Below are 15101 nucleotides of genomic sequence, written 5' to 3'. Positions count from 1 at the left end.
CTTCGTTGCTGTGCGTGGGCTTCTCATTGCGGTGGCTTCTCTTGTTGTGGAGCATGGGCTCTAGGTGCGCGGGCTTCGGTAGTTGTGGCTCGTGGGCCCTAGAGTGCAGGCTCAGTAGTTGTGGCTCACGGGCTTAGTTGCTCCACGGCATGTGGGATCTTCCCAGACTAGGGATCAAACCCGTGACCCCTGCATTGGCAGGCGGATTCTTAACCACTGCCGCCACCAGGGAAGCCCCTGCTCTGGGGTTTTACTTGATGTCGTCAGGCTGCACAGCTGCTGTATATGCGTCCCGCTCCCCTCACCCCCATCAATACTTGATTTCATCCAATTTTTTTCTAGTTCTCTCCCAATCTGATCGGTGCAAAGCAGAATCTCATTCTGGTTTGATTTTCCTGAGGCAGGACTGTGCCTGGCGTGTTGGAGAAACAGCCAGGAGGCCCGTGTGGCTGCAGCAGACTGAGCTAGGGGGAGAGAGAGAGGAGAGGAAGGCAGGGAGGGGATGGGGACAAGTTGGGTGGTGCAATGGTTAGGCACGTAGCCTTGAGAGCTAGACCATCCTGGGTTCAAGTCCTGGATCTGCTCCTCAGTAGCTGGGTGATCTTGGGACCAAAGACCCCAGAAAGGGGCATAGCGTCCTCATGCTTCCGTTTCATCATTTGCCAAGTGGAACTGATGATACCGTATCTGCTTCATAGAATAGAGGAGGGTCTGAGCAGGGGAGGGAAGATATTCGATCTGTGACTTCTTTCAAAAACTCTCTTGGGCTGCCAGGGGCAGAGATGGAGGCCAGGAGGCCAGAGGAGACTGGGGTGGTCTCTAGACAAGAGGTGACAGCCTCTTGTGAGAGTCTGTAATGCCCTCCACAGCTGGGCTTGTCAAATCCTCACCCTAAACCCCTGTGGTCATGTAGATCTCATTATTTCCATTCTACAGGTGAGGAAACCAAGATCATTTCTTATTAGCACCATAGCTGATAATGATGGAGTCAGGATCATGCCCCCACCCCACCCCCAACTTTACCCAGGTTTCCTTTCTCACTCTTTCTTCTTTCTTTAAGAACAAGGATGGGGCTTCCCTGGTGGCGCAGTGGTTGCGCGTCCGCCTGCCGATGCAGGGGAACCGGGTTCGCGCCCCGGTCTGGGAGGATCCCACATGCCGCGGAGCTGCTGGGCCTGTGGGCCATGGCTGCTGGGCCTGCGCTCCAGAGCCTGTGCTCCGCAACAGGAGAGCGCAGCAGAGGGAGGCCCCCATACCACAAAAAAAAAAAAAAAAAAAAAAAAAAAAAAAAAAGAATAAGGATGTACTGATGTTGTTTATCCCTGCTCTGAGCACAGAAGTGACACCGTTCACTGCAGAAAATTTAGAAAATCTCAACATACTAAAAAGAAAAAATGAAACTTGGCTGTTATCTTGCCCCAGTGTGCAAACTTCTACGGGTGCTTCCTTTTAGTCTTGTTTCTGTGCAGGTATACGCATTGTAATTTATTTAATGGCAACATAGTGTTTTTCAAATTCATCCCCTAAGCACTTAGGTTGTATCTGATGTGTTGCTGTTATAGACCAGGAAATAACACCCTTGTAGCTACTTGTATGTTTCCATCCACAATTATCTTCTTGGGGAAACATCCTGGAATGACTAATCAGAGGTCAGATATATATTATAAGGTCTTTCTTTCTTTTTATCCTTCTTTCTTCCCTCCCTCCCTCCCTCCCTCCCTCCCTCCCTTCCTTCCTTCTCTTTTACTAATTTAAAACAACTTTATTGGAAATATAGATATAAGCCTTTTATATAGCAAGTAAATTTTTACACACAAGTACCCAAACGAAAAATTGAAAGAAATGGACACATCCTTTTAGCAAAGTGGCATGATGGAGGTTCTTGATGCAAAATATTGCATGATTAAGTCCTTCCTGTGAGTGACTCACTGAATGAGATTAGCCTATTTTTCTTTTTTGTCCTTAGAAATATATTGTTTCCCTTGTTGATTCTGGATTCTCAGATATATTCAGGATTTCCTCACATGAAGGTCCTAGTCTGAGATTTTTATCTGTACTGTCAATGTCACATCATTAGCTCCAGGGATGCTCTCTCTTTGCTTTTCTTCTTTTAATTCTTATTAAGGTGAAATTCGCATCATGATCATGAGGTTTGGGATGTATCCTTTTGATGCAGATTACCCAGTTCTCAGACATCCAATTCCCGCCCCGCCCCCCCCCGACCCCGAGATACCCACTGTTACTCTTTTGATGGTTTTCCTTTCAGTCTTTTTTCTATGCACATGGGTACATGATCTTGATACACCTGCTTTGCTTCTGCCCTCATTACAAATTCAATTTTGTTAATTGCTAAAGTGAGGGCAAGGGGTTTCGTCCGCGGTGTGTGTATCTCTGCAGCTTCTCTGACGCCTAGGACAGCCTGGCACACAGTAGGGGCTTGGTAAGTACCTATTGGATTAATTCATGAACAATACATCAAGACTTGTTTTATTTTTCAACCCAGCATGCTGCCATCATGATACCTTCTTTGTGAGCCTGTGAATATGGGTGTGAAATAATCAGTTCAGGTGAGGAAACTGAGGCTTGGTCTAGGCAAGTGACTGGCCCAAGCAGAGAATCTGAGGGCTGGAGAGGGAAGCAGAGAGGGAGAGGCCCCAGGTAAGAGGCCCGTAACACCCCCCACACACACCCCGGGCGGGAAGAAGGTTCTCTGACTCAATGTCAACTCCGCAGAAAGGCGAGAGCAGATGATGATAAATCTTTCTGCATCGAAAATTAATAGGGAGGAAATTTATTTCAGTGGCATGTGGATGTACCTCTCCCTCCTCTCTCCCTCCCCCAGGCCACACACAGGATGGAGTCGCGGGGGGGGGCGATTTTTGAGAACGGGGGACAGAATGGGGAGCCCAGAGCCAACAACGTATGGGATGTTCTCCCTAGAAGGGCAGCGAGAGAACAGAGTCTCATACCAGTGCGTAGGGAGGGGAAACCAAGACCCAGAGCAGAGGGTACAGACCCACCTCATCCCTCCCTGTGTCACCCCCTAGGGTCCTCCATGTAGGGTCCACTCATTTGGGTGAAACCCGTGATCCCAGCTCAGCCCCCATCTCCAGGCAGACTTCCTGACCCCGGTTTAGCATACAATCGGCATCTATTGGAGTTTCCTATGATCACGTGTGCGCACGCACGCACGCACGCACACCAGATTACAAGGGAAGAAGGTCACTCAACTAGGGATAGTTGGTGCTCATGTGGGCTTGAGACCAGAGCCTGTAATTTTTTAACTGCAGGCATCTCTCTCTCTCTCCTTCCTTCCTTCCCTCAGAGCCATTTAAACGATTACAAAGATGCTATTTTTATCTCGGGGAAAATTTAATTATAGACATTGACCTTTACATTTTCTTCCCAGGCTCACGTGCTGCTGGCCCAGAGTGTGAGAGGCTTCCATGAGCATTCTCAGAAGAGAAACGTCCTCTAAGTCAGAAACTCGAGATGTGCAAGGGAGAGCAGAGGCCAAGGGTGGAGGTCCAAGCTCATGGTATGGGAGGCATGTCGCAGCCCCCAGGGAGACCTCGGAGGGAAGGTATTCCCTTTTTTGTTGCCACATTTTGGAGCTGAGGTCAGGAAAGTCTGGTCTGTACTGGTTATGGCCGTGGTCTTTTCATGGGTTACCCACCTGTCTCTAATTGTATTTCCTTTTTTGCCCTGGACAAATCTTCCGAGGTATGGTAATACTAGGAGCTCATTCAATGGTTTGGGACTTCCCTTAAACATTTAATTATTCAACAAATTTTAAATGTGTGTCAGATGCTGTCCTAGGTTTCCTAGGTTGGGAGGAAATGGTGAACAGAACAGAATGAAAGTCTCAATAAACAAGAGCGGGCATTGTACAGTAAAAAATAAACAAGTACATGTGTACAGTGGGTCAGATGGTGGTGAGAGCTAAGGGAAAAAAATCAAGGAGCAAAAGAGGATGAAGATGTGTCGGGAGGTAAATCTTAAACAGGGTGGTCGGGGAGGCCTCAGTGAGAAGGTGGCATTTGAGCAGGCACAGAGGGCACAGCCTGTGCAAAGGCCCTGGGGCAGAACTGTGCCTGGAATGTTGGAGGAACAGCGAGGAGGCCCCTGTGTCTGGAGCAGAGTGAGCGAGGGAGAGAGAGGGAGGAGGGGAGGGCAGGGAGGGGACTGGGCACGTCACACTGGACCTTGTGGGCAGAGGGGAGGACTTGGGCTTTTACCCCAAGGGAGGTGGGAGCCCTGGAGGATTGTGGGCAGAGGAGGGGGCGGGGCCTGACTCAAGTGCTCACAGGTGCCCTCTGGTGGCTGCTATGGGCAGGACAGACTGTGGGGGGGCAAGGGTGGGAGCCAGGGGACCAGGGTGGAGGCAACTGCACTGGTCCAAGCTGGCAGTGATAGAGCTGGACCAGAGGATATAGAAGATGGAGGAGAAGTGGGCACTTTCTGGATAGATTGTGGAGGCAGAGCCAATGGAGTTTTCTAAAGGACTGGTTGTGAGGTGTGGGGAAAAGGGGAAAGCGGAGGGTGATACTAGTGTCTGAATTGAGCACCTGGAAGGTTGGAGCTGCCATCAGCTGAGATGGAAGGATGAGGAAGGAACAGGTTGGTGGGGTAGGGGGTGAGAATCCAGATTTGGCTTAGATGTGTTATTGGGTGCCCACATGCAGATGTCAGGGGCAAGTTAGATATTAGGAGTTCAGGGGAGAGATTCCTTCTGAAAACATAAATCTGGTGGTCAATGATGGAAGAAGGTATTTGAATCCATGGGGGTGGATTTGTCCAGGGAGAAAAGGAAGAGAGAAGATGCATGAGGGCTGTCCTGTGTCTAGAACCTGATCAGAGAAGGAGAGAAGTTGGCAGAGGGACTGAGAAGGTCCAACAGAGGGGACAGAGGGAAGCCAGATGGATGCAGGTTCCCAGGGGCCAAGTGAGGACATTGTTTCTAGGAGGATGAGGGGCGAGCCAAGTGAGATGCCCCTGGGAGCGAGAGGAGGTTGGGGACTGAGACGTGACTGGTTGGTGTGCGCACTGGGAGGTCACCTCAACAAGGGCAATATCAGGACAGTGGTAGGAAGGGTTCATCACTGAGATTTATTTTATTTTATTTTTTAATTTTATTTATTTTTGGCCACGTTGGGTCTTTGTTGCTGCACGTGGGCTTTCTCTAGTTGGGGGGCTACTCTTCGTTGCGCAGGCTTCTCGTTGCGGGGGCTTCCCTTGTTGCGGAGCGTGGGGTCTAGGCACGCGGGCTTCAGTAGTTGTGGCGCACGGGCTCTAGAGCGCAGGCTCAGTAGTTGCGGCGCACGGGCTTAGTTGCTCCGCAGCATGTGGGATCTTCCTGGACCAGGGCTCGAACCCTTGTCTCCTGCATTGGCAGGTGGATTCTTAACTACTGCGCCACCAGGGAAGTCCCCACCGCTGAGATTTTAAGGAAGGACTTTGCCTCTCTGAGCCTCAGATACCCCAACTCTGGAGTGAAAGTATCAGTGGGACCCCCCCCCCTCAACCAAAGTCAGTCTGAGGATTTGGTGAGGTCATGTGCTCAGCACACAGTCTGCTTGGTAAGGCAGAGATGGTATCACTAGATTATTGTCATTACAGTTAGGAGTGCTCTCTGTCCACCCACCATCCATCCACTCATCTATCCATCCACCCATCCATCCATCCATCCACCCATCCACCCCCTCACCTATCCATCCAACCTCTACTCATCCATGTATCCAATCACACATCTGTCCACCCATCCATCCATCCCTCCATCCATCCACTCACCCATCCATCCACTTATCCATCCATCCATCCACCCATCTATCCACTTATCCATCCATCCATCCATCCACCCATCTATCCACTTATCCATCCATCCATCCACCCACCCATCCATCCACTTATCCATCCATTCACTTATCCATCCATCCATCCATCTATCCATCCATCCACCCACCCACCCATTCATCCATCAGTTTTTAGCCATCCATTCTTCCACCCATCCTTTCAGTGTCTACACACGCCGAACCCTATGCTCCATTCAGTCTCCAGGCCTGTCTTGCTACCTCCCCTAGCCCCTAGGCTGCGCCCACCATCATCAGCCTGAGTTTGTTGAACGGACCAGAGCCAGCCAGGCTGTACCTCCCTGCTGTCTAGCTGTGGGCTGTGCTCAGGATCGGGAAGAGCTCCCTCCAACCAAGCCCTTCTCTGAAGGACCAGTTCTGGGGTCTAAGTCTCAGGAGCCACAATATTTATATCAGCTGAAAATTCTTTTGGGGGGCTTTTCTGGCCCTTGAACAAGGTTAGAGAAGCCACCCTCCCCTTGCACCCCAAACTCCTCTGCTCACTGGTACCCTCCTTGATCAGAAGACCTCTTAGCACCAGCATCGAACATTTCTTTATTTGGATCACTTTGACTTATTTCTGTTTCTCTCACCATCTCCTGAGAAATGGACAGAATGGGATAGTTGGGGAAGGGGAGACTATCACAGAAGTGTCTTGTCCCATCTCTGCCCTGCTTTGCTGCGTGACCTTAAGACACATTCCCTCTCTAATCATTTCAGTGTTTAATATACAAATGTGTGAACAGGCTGATTTTTTTAAAGTAACATGTAAATTATCAACCATCGAAATAAACGATTATATTTATTGAAAAAAAAAGACACATTCCCTCTCTGAGCCTCAGTTTCCTTATCAGTACAATAGGGTCACATTCCCCCAACCTCAAGACTAAATGAGTTGTGCATCCAAAGCACTTAGCACATAGTAGATTCTTAATAACTACCAGCTATTAATATTATTTGTATGACAGACCCCGACACTAACCACTACTGACATTGAGATGTGTGTTCTTCAGACATTTTTCTATGCATAGAAACGGTCTGGGGATCATAAATGGGATCATATTTAAAACCACTAACTCCAGGGGCTTCCCTGGTGGCGCAGTGGTTGAGAGTCCGCCTGCCGATGCAGGGGACACGGGTTCGTGCCCCGGTCCGGGAAGATCCCACGTGCCGCGGAGCGGCTGGGCCCGTGAGCCGTGGCCGCTGAGCCTGCGCGTCCGGAGCCTGTGCTCCGCAACGGGAGAGGCCACAACAGTGAGAGGCCCGCGTACCGCCAAAAAAAAAAAAACAAAAAAAACCCCCACTAACTCCCAATGAAATAACAACAACAATCATTAGATTTCCTAGCCCACAGCTGGGCCTTTTATATCCTGTTAAATTCCCCCCAACAGCCCGAGAAAGAAGATTTCTTGTTTTCCTAGTCCTCATTCACAGAAGAGAAACAGGCCATGCGGTGAGAAGAACGGCTGGATGCGGGCCCACATCAGCCTGAGTCCAGAGGCTGAGTGATGGGCCAGGTCAGCCACCGGAGGAGGAATGGAGTCCCTCCTGGGGCACCCTGGGCCAGGCTCCACCCCAGCCTGTGTCTTCCCCCTAAAGTCATGGCAACCAGCTCCTTTGAGATGCTAATTAAGGCAAATAGGAGATGATTCCTACCCTCAACCCTCCCCTGAGAACTAAATGCCAGGAGGGCCCTCCCTCCCCTGACCCCCTGTGCAGGCAAGGTGTTGTGGAATGCCTGTGGCCAGAGGGACTCCGTTTCCCCAGGTTGCGTCACTTGCTATTAGGCTGAGTCCCTGGGGGCTGAGGATGGGAGTGGGGAGAAGGGGTGAGCTCACTGGCTCAGAGATTGCAGATGCCAACCATGGGCTGGGTGCCAGCCACTAAGCACTCTCCATACACCATCCATTCAATGTTTTAAAATTTTGGTCTTAGATATTTCTTTGTTTGGATAGATAAAGATGAAACGGTGTATACATGTCAAGAGCAATGCTTAAATGGCACCTGCTTCATGCCAAGCCCTATTTTCAGCACCTGATTGGTGTTAATTCATTATATCCTCATCCAAACAGCCCTCTGAGGTGGGCATCATCATTCCTGTTTTGTAGATGAGGCCACTGAGGCACAGAGAGGTAAGTGACTGGCCCAAGGTCACACAGCTAGTCAAAGGCAGAACTGGGCTTTTAACCATCGTGCTTTTCTGCCTTTCAAGGTACAAAAGAGTTCACAGGGGGAAAAAGGAATCTCCCCAGGGATAGGTCATCCAGTGCCTATCCCAGAGTCAGCCAATTTTATAGGTCCCTGTGTTCCTTCCAGGGTTGACATGTACACACATAAGCACCTGTGTGTATATTTTTCTTCCCTTCATGATTCTTTTTTACACATGTGTGTGTACTCAAATTCTATCCTGCACTTTCCTTGTTATCAATTAACAATACACCTTTGAGATCATTTCTTATGGGTACATGGATTCTCACTTTTTATACATCTGCCAACTACTCCACTGAGAGAATAAACCAAGCTGTTTTTTCTTTTATTGTGGTGAAATATACGTGGCATAAAATTTACCATTTTAAAACTTAAAAATGTACAATTCATTTTTGTAAGTACATTCACAAGGTTGTACAACCATCCCCATTATTTACTTCCAGAACTTTCCCATCCCCCCAAAAAGTGACCCCATCCCCATTCTCAATCACTCCCCCTCCCCTCCCCCAGCCCCTGGCAACCACAAATCCACTCTCTGTCTCTGTGGATTTGCCTGTTATGGACATTTCGTATAAATGGAATCATACAATGTGTGGTCTTTTTTGTCTGGCTTCTTTCAATGAGCATAAGGTTTTCAAGGTTCATCCATACTATATAATATGTCAGTGCTTCGATTCTTCTGAAATTAAAAATGATTGTGGTAAAATATATATAACAAAATTTACCATTTTAACCATTTTTAAGCGTGCAATTCAGTGACATTAAGTGCATTCACACTGTTGTGCAACCATCCCCACCATCCACCTCCAGAACCTTCCCATCTCCCTAAAATGAAACTCTGCCCCATCAAACACTGACTCCCCGTCCCCCTCCCCCAGCCCCTGGCCCCCACCATCGACTTCCTGTCTCTATTGATTTGACTCTTCTAGGACCTCCTACAAGTGGAATCAGACAGCATTTATCTTTTTGTGTCTGGCTTATTTTATTTATAATATTTTGTGGTTCATATCGTAGCATGTGTCAGAATTTCCTTCTTTTTTTTTTAACATGAATAGTATTCCACTATATGGATGGACAACATTTTGATTATCCATCGCCTGTCGATGGACAATTGGGTTGTTTCTACCTTTTGGCTACTGTGAATCATGCTGCTATGAATACGTGCGTGCAAGTTTTTGTCGGAACACCTGTTTGCAATTCTTTGGAATATAAGACTGTTGTAAATGGTCCGTGTGGATGGACATATAGGTTGCTTTCCATGTTCTTTCTGCTTTTGGAGATAGTGCTGCAATCAAACGTCCTTGCCAGCTCTCTGCCTTTGGCAAGTCATGTTTTCTCTTGGTGTATTGGTCTCCCCACCTATACTATGGGGCTGATAATACAGACGTCCTACCTTGTAGGACTGTGAGCGAATTAGATGTGGAAACTGTAATAAAGGCCTTGGAACAGGGCCCAGTACATAGTAAGTGCTCAGTTAACATTACTCCTCTTGGGACATTCGTATGTGCCTCACCCTCCTGCCCACCTCCAATGTGACATATTTTGAAACTCACAGCGAAGAGGCAGCTGGCAGGGGGAAACACATGGCAGGGGATGCGGGTTGGTATTTTACAGGGGTGACGCTGGCCCAGGTGGCCACAAGGGTCCTGACCCACATGGGAGAACAGCCGCACACACTCCCACATGGGCCCTCTGACGAGTGGCCTGGGCATGTCCCCAGACAGAGATGTAGCGGCCAAGACTCACTGGATGTTATAAGCCCATCTGCCTCCCTCACAGGCAGAAGCAGGGACATATATGGGGGACACAAATGCCACAGTGACATCTGGACCCAGCACCCCTTCACTTAAGCCCATCTCATTGGCCCCAGAGAGACAGAGCTCTGAGATGCCACCAGAGAGGGGCTAAGCAGGATAAACTTGGGCTCTGAGAGGGAATGAATCTGTTCATTGTTTGTTCATCCATCCATTCATTTATTGGCGCTGTTCTAGGTGCTGAGACACAGCAGGGAACAAGATGGCCAACTGTGGGCCCACTGCCTAGTGGTTCATACCCCTATTTGACAGATGAACAAACTGAGGCTCCGAGGAAGGCAGAGCCTTGCCCAAGGTGACACAGCTCTAGCAGGAGACATGGACGTTGAACAAGTAAGTCATCCCTGACAAATGCAGGGATTTTTTACCAAATGGGGATTGGAGCTAAGAAGAAAATGAACGGGGCAGAGAATAATTGAGCATGTGCTCAGATAGGGTGATCAGGGAAGGCTTCTCAGCAGAGGTGACGGTTAAGTTCGGTTTGGGCAAGAGTTTGGGAAACAGTGTGTCAGGCAGTGGGTATAGCATGTGCAAAGGCCCTGGGGCAGGACTGTGCCTGGAATGTTGGAGGAACAGGGAGGAGGCCCATGTTCTGGAGCAGAGTGAGCAAGGGGGAGAGAGGGAGGAGGGGAGGGCAGGGAGGGAATGGGGGCAGGTGGTGCAGGGCCTTGTGGGCTGTGGGGAGGAATGTGGACTTTATTGAGAGGGTACTGGACTTATGGAAGGATTTGGTGCAGGAGTGACAGGATCTTCTGATTCAGGTTTTAAAGAGACACCCCTGGCTGCCGTGTGTGAAACAGGCTGACAAGCACAATTCATTCCTTCTTTTTTTTCTTTTTCCTAAATATTTATTTATTTATTTGGCTGTGCCAGGCCTTAGTTGCAGCATGCGGGATCTTTAGTTGAGGCATGCAGGATCTAGTTCCCTGACCAGGGATCGAACCCCGGGCCCCCTGCTCTGGGAGCGCGGAGTCTTAACCACTGGACCACCAGGGAAGTCCCATTCCTTCATTTATTCTTGAGTCACTCATTGAACAAGCCCCACCTGCAGTCATGATCTGCAGATGAGACAACAGGATCCAAGATGGGTGAGGTCACTGATCCAAAGTCATACGGTGCATGGGTGGAACAGCTGGGTTTCCAACCCTAGCCAGGCAGGCAGACCTGTGTGCTGGTACCTGAGTCATGGGGACCCTCAAGGAGGCGACTCCCTGGAGGGGTGAAAATTCCATCGAGATGATGCATACCAGGGGCTGGGTGCCTGCTGCAGCTGGGGCTCAACAGGCGATCGGAGCTTTGATGGTGGACACACAGGGAGGGGCATCTAACCCACACTGGGGTCGGGGGACGTCATCAAGGGGGGCTTCCTTAAAGAGGTGACATTGAAGCTGAGACTTGAAGATTGAAGAGTTGGCCAGGTGAAGGGGAGGGAAAAGCATTTTGGGTAGAGGAACAGCATGCGCAGAGGCCTGGAGGTGAGACCAAGGTTGGCCTGTGAGAAGCATGGAGCAAGTTCAGAGACGCAGAGTTTAGCCTGGAATGGGGGCCAGGTGGGGGAGGGGAATGAAGAGGAAGAGGATGGCTCAGGGGATGTGGGGGCCTCCTAGGCAGTGGAAAGAGTCTGGGATTTAGCCTGGGGGCAAAAGCAGCCCGCAGAAGGATCCAAGCAGAGGAAGGAGAGGATACAGTTTGTGTTTTTAAATGTCCCTCTGGGGACTTCTCTGGTGGTCCAGGGCTTAAGACTCGGGGCTTCCAATGCAGGGGGCATGGGTTCTATCCCTGGTCGGGGAACTAAGATCCCACATACTGCATGGGGTGGGAAAAAAAAATGTCCCGCTGGTTGCTGAGCGGAAGATGGAGTGTCTGTCGATGTCGAGGGGCCAAGGTGGGGGTGGGGGTGGGGGTGGGGGTGGGGGTGGGGGTGGGGAGGGAGCTGGGAGAGGCTGCTTCTGCCTCCTGTTGCCCAGGTGGGTTTCACCGTCTCCTCCTGCACATTTACTGCTTTCCAAAGTCACCCTTGGGTCAGGCCCCAGCAATATGCATTTGTGGTGTCCCCCACGTCTCAGAGTACCCCCAAATCCCTCCGTCCGTGCCAAGTGACAGGGGAGGCAAAGTGGCCCCAGCCACCTGCAAACATAAATGCTGATGGTGGGAGAGCAGGCCAAGAGCTGGGAGGCAGCCAGGCATTTGGGACGGTCCCCACTCCAGTTGGCAAGGAGAACCCTCCCTGGTGGGCCCAGTTTGGGGGGCAGCCAGTGGAGGCCAGGTGTAAGAAACCTCCCCCTCCACGAGAGTCCCAGGCCATCTGTCCCTGTGCCCAGTTTGTTTCATGGACACCGTCACCAGGTGGGGGCATGTCTGTGGGTGATGGATGCCAAGGCTCTGGCAGCTCTGGGGACAGAACCCAGGTGCAAGACACAGGTGCCAAGGTCTGGGGGACAGAGTTGGAACCAACCCTGGAATTGGGTCTGGAAATAAAATGGATTCAGCTTCAGAACCTGGGCCGCAGCAAGGGGGGCCTGGAGAGGCCAATATCCACTACAGCCAAGTCCTACTGCATGGCAGGATGTCCCACATGCCCCTTCATACAATCCACAGACTAAGTCCATAGGGTGAGATTTCTGCTCTTTCTTCCCAGAGGAGGGAATGAAGCTCAGTGTAAGAAAGCAACTTGCCCGAAGTCACACAGGGAGGGAGCAGTCAGGCCAAAAATTGAACCCTGTCTGTCTGGGTCCAGGATCCATCTTACTGTCCTTCCCAGCAGGGCGTAGGGAATTTTCTCTGAGCAGAAGCAGCCTCTTAACCCTGGAGAGCAAACATGTAACATACAAACAACCATAGTCTGTTCAGTTGCCTATGACAGACATCACTAACCAATAACAGAACTCTATCACAAGGAGACAGGACCCAGGCATCACTAATAGATTGCAGCACTCCCTTCCCTGCAGAACTGGGACTCAGGCTCAGAATCCTTCTTAACACAGACCCCAAGCGGCAACTTCCCATCAATGAGCAGATGTGCAGTCGGGGCTGTGGGTTAAACACAGGCTGGCTCTTTTTAGGAAATGTTGCTCCTTCATCTTCTAGATTGACATTCTTAAGCCACAAATTTAATCCCTTTCCTGTTAAAAATCCCTTCCATTTCTTTTCATTGCCCCAAGGATGAAATTCAAACTCTTTGCCCTGCCTTTGCCCTCACTGTACCCTCTGCTCTGCGTGCCATCTCTTAGCTTTTCAGAGAGGTCCCCCACCCCCCGCCCCCTTGACTAAAGTTTCTTCCACACGTACCCCTCCATCATCTTACTGTGCTTTTATCTCTTTGTAGCAATTGTCATGATCTGCAATTACCATCTTTATTCTTCAGTTTGCTTGTCCCTCCCCCAAGGCAGTGGTATGTTCTGCGTGCTTTGGGGCCCTCACTCCAAACTCCCAGAGGAAAGAATCTGATTGGCTCAGCCAGCTTCCCTGCTCTAATCTCTTAAGACAGGAGAGTGGAGTAACACTGTGAATGAGACAGGGGGCGCTGTGCTAGTGGGACTGAGGGGCAGGGGCAATTGTCAGGAAAAGCCCACGGGCTGGCCATACTCCCTGCAGATAGGGTATTATAAAAGCAACAACAAAAACAATACGAAGAGCTAATAATAATAGCAAATAATCATAGCTAATATTAAAACTTTAATATTAAATTATTGCCTGTATTTGGCAGATAGGGAAACTGAGGCACAGAGAGGGTGTGCAATGTGCCCAAGGTTATATAGTGGGTACTTGGGTGTTCACTAGAAACCTCCCTCCCCAGGAGGATAAACATCTGTGCAAGACCTGACCGAGACAAGACTCCACCTGTAATAGGCAACAGGGCATGAGAATCCCTTCTCCAGGAGGCTGAGCCCCTCCCCTTCCTATCTCCTGGGAGGGCCCCAAGGACAATTCCTTCCCCACAGCATCTCACATCCTCTGTGACCTTCATCCAATCTTGGCATGGCTCTGCGAACACGTAGGGCTTCAACTCCGGAGCAATTATAGTCTCTTTGTGGCCGCCCTGCCCCAGCCATTCTGCAGGGCCTGGCACCCACAGCTGTGGGTAAAGTTTGCGTGTCGAGGACAGGAAGTGTCTATCTTTACATTCCAGCATTAACGAGCCTCGATTTTATTGAAATGGCATTTTCTTTCTCCTACTAATACACGAGAATGTATTTTTTTTAGCTCTTCCGCCATCACTTGATTCTCAAGTCTGAATTGTCTGAAGGCTTAAAACACTTCTGACTACATCAACATATTTTAACATTTTCCGCTCCTGAATGAGAAAAACTGAAAAAGGGGGGGAAAAGTGAAAACATTTTGATTGTATAAAGAGGAGTATGGAGTGCAAAAACAGGAAGGTGATGCTACCACTTTCTCTGTTTGCATCCTCACTAGGAGGAATGTATTCAATTTAAAAAACTGGTAAACTGGAGCATAGGGAATAAACAGGCAGAATGGTGGTATAACACAAGTCCTTCATTTTTTTCACTCACAAACATTTATCAAGCACTTAGTATGTGTCAGGTGCTGTCCAAGCTGCTGCGGCTACAAGTATGAAAAAGCATATAAAAAGTCCTGCCATCGTGACAGAATGTGTGGGAAGACAGATATTAAGCGGTTAATTACATAATTAACTATCACAGTTAATGACTTAAATGCAAACTCTTTGAGAAGGGAGGGAGCCGGATGGAGGACTCCTCAGCTGCCGTATAAAGGATGAAAAGCAAAAGCAGGACGGAAGAGCATTCCTGGCAGAGGGAACAGCGTGTGCAAAGGCCGTGAGTCAGGAAGAAGAGCGAGGGCAGAGCAGAGAGAGTTTGGCTGGGTGCTGGTGAGGGGGTTACTCTGGAATGCTCTTAAAAAGGGTCAGATGTGGGGACTTCCCTGGTGGCGCAGTGGTTAAGAATCTGCCTGCCAATGCAGGGGACACGGGTTCAAGTTCTGGTCCGGGAAGATCCCACATGCTACGGAGCAACTAAGCCCGTGCGCCACAACTACGGAGCCTGTGCTCTAGAGCTCATGAGCCACAACTACTGAGCCCGCGTGCCACAACTACTGAAGCCCATGCGCCTAGAGCCTGTGCTTCGCAACAAGAGAAGCCACCGCAGTGAGAAGCCCGCGCACCACAACGAAGAGTAGCCCCCGCTCACCACAACTAGAGAAAGCCCGCGTGCAGCAACGAAGACCCAGTGCAGCCAAAAATAAATAA

The sequence above is a fragment of the Physeter macrocephalus genome, chromosome 2, assembly GCF_002837175.3.
Source record: "Physeter macrocephalus isolate SW-GA chromosome 2, ASM283717v5, whole genome shotgun sequence".
Classification (NCBI taxonomy): Eukaryota; Metazoa; Chordata; class Mammalia; order Artiodactyla; family Physeteridae; genus Physeter; species Physeter macrocephalus.
The sequence above is the reverse complement of the archived record's forward strand: the minus strand, read 5'-3'. Positions refer to the sequence as shown.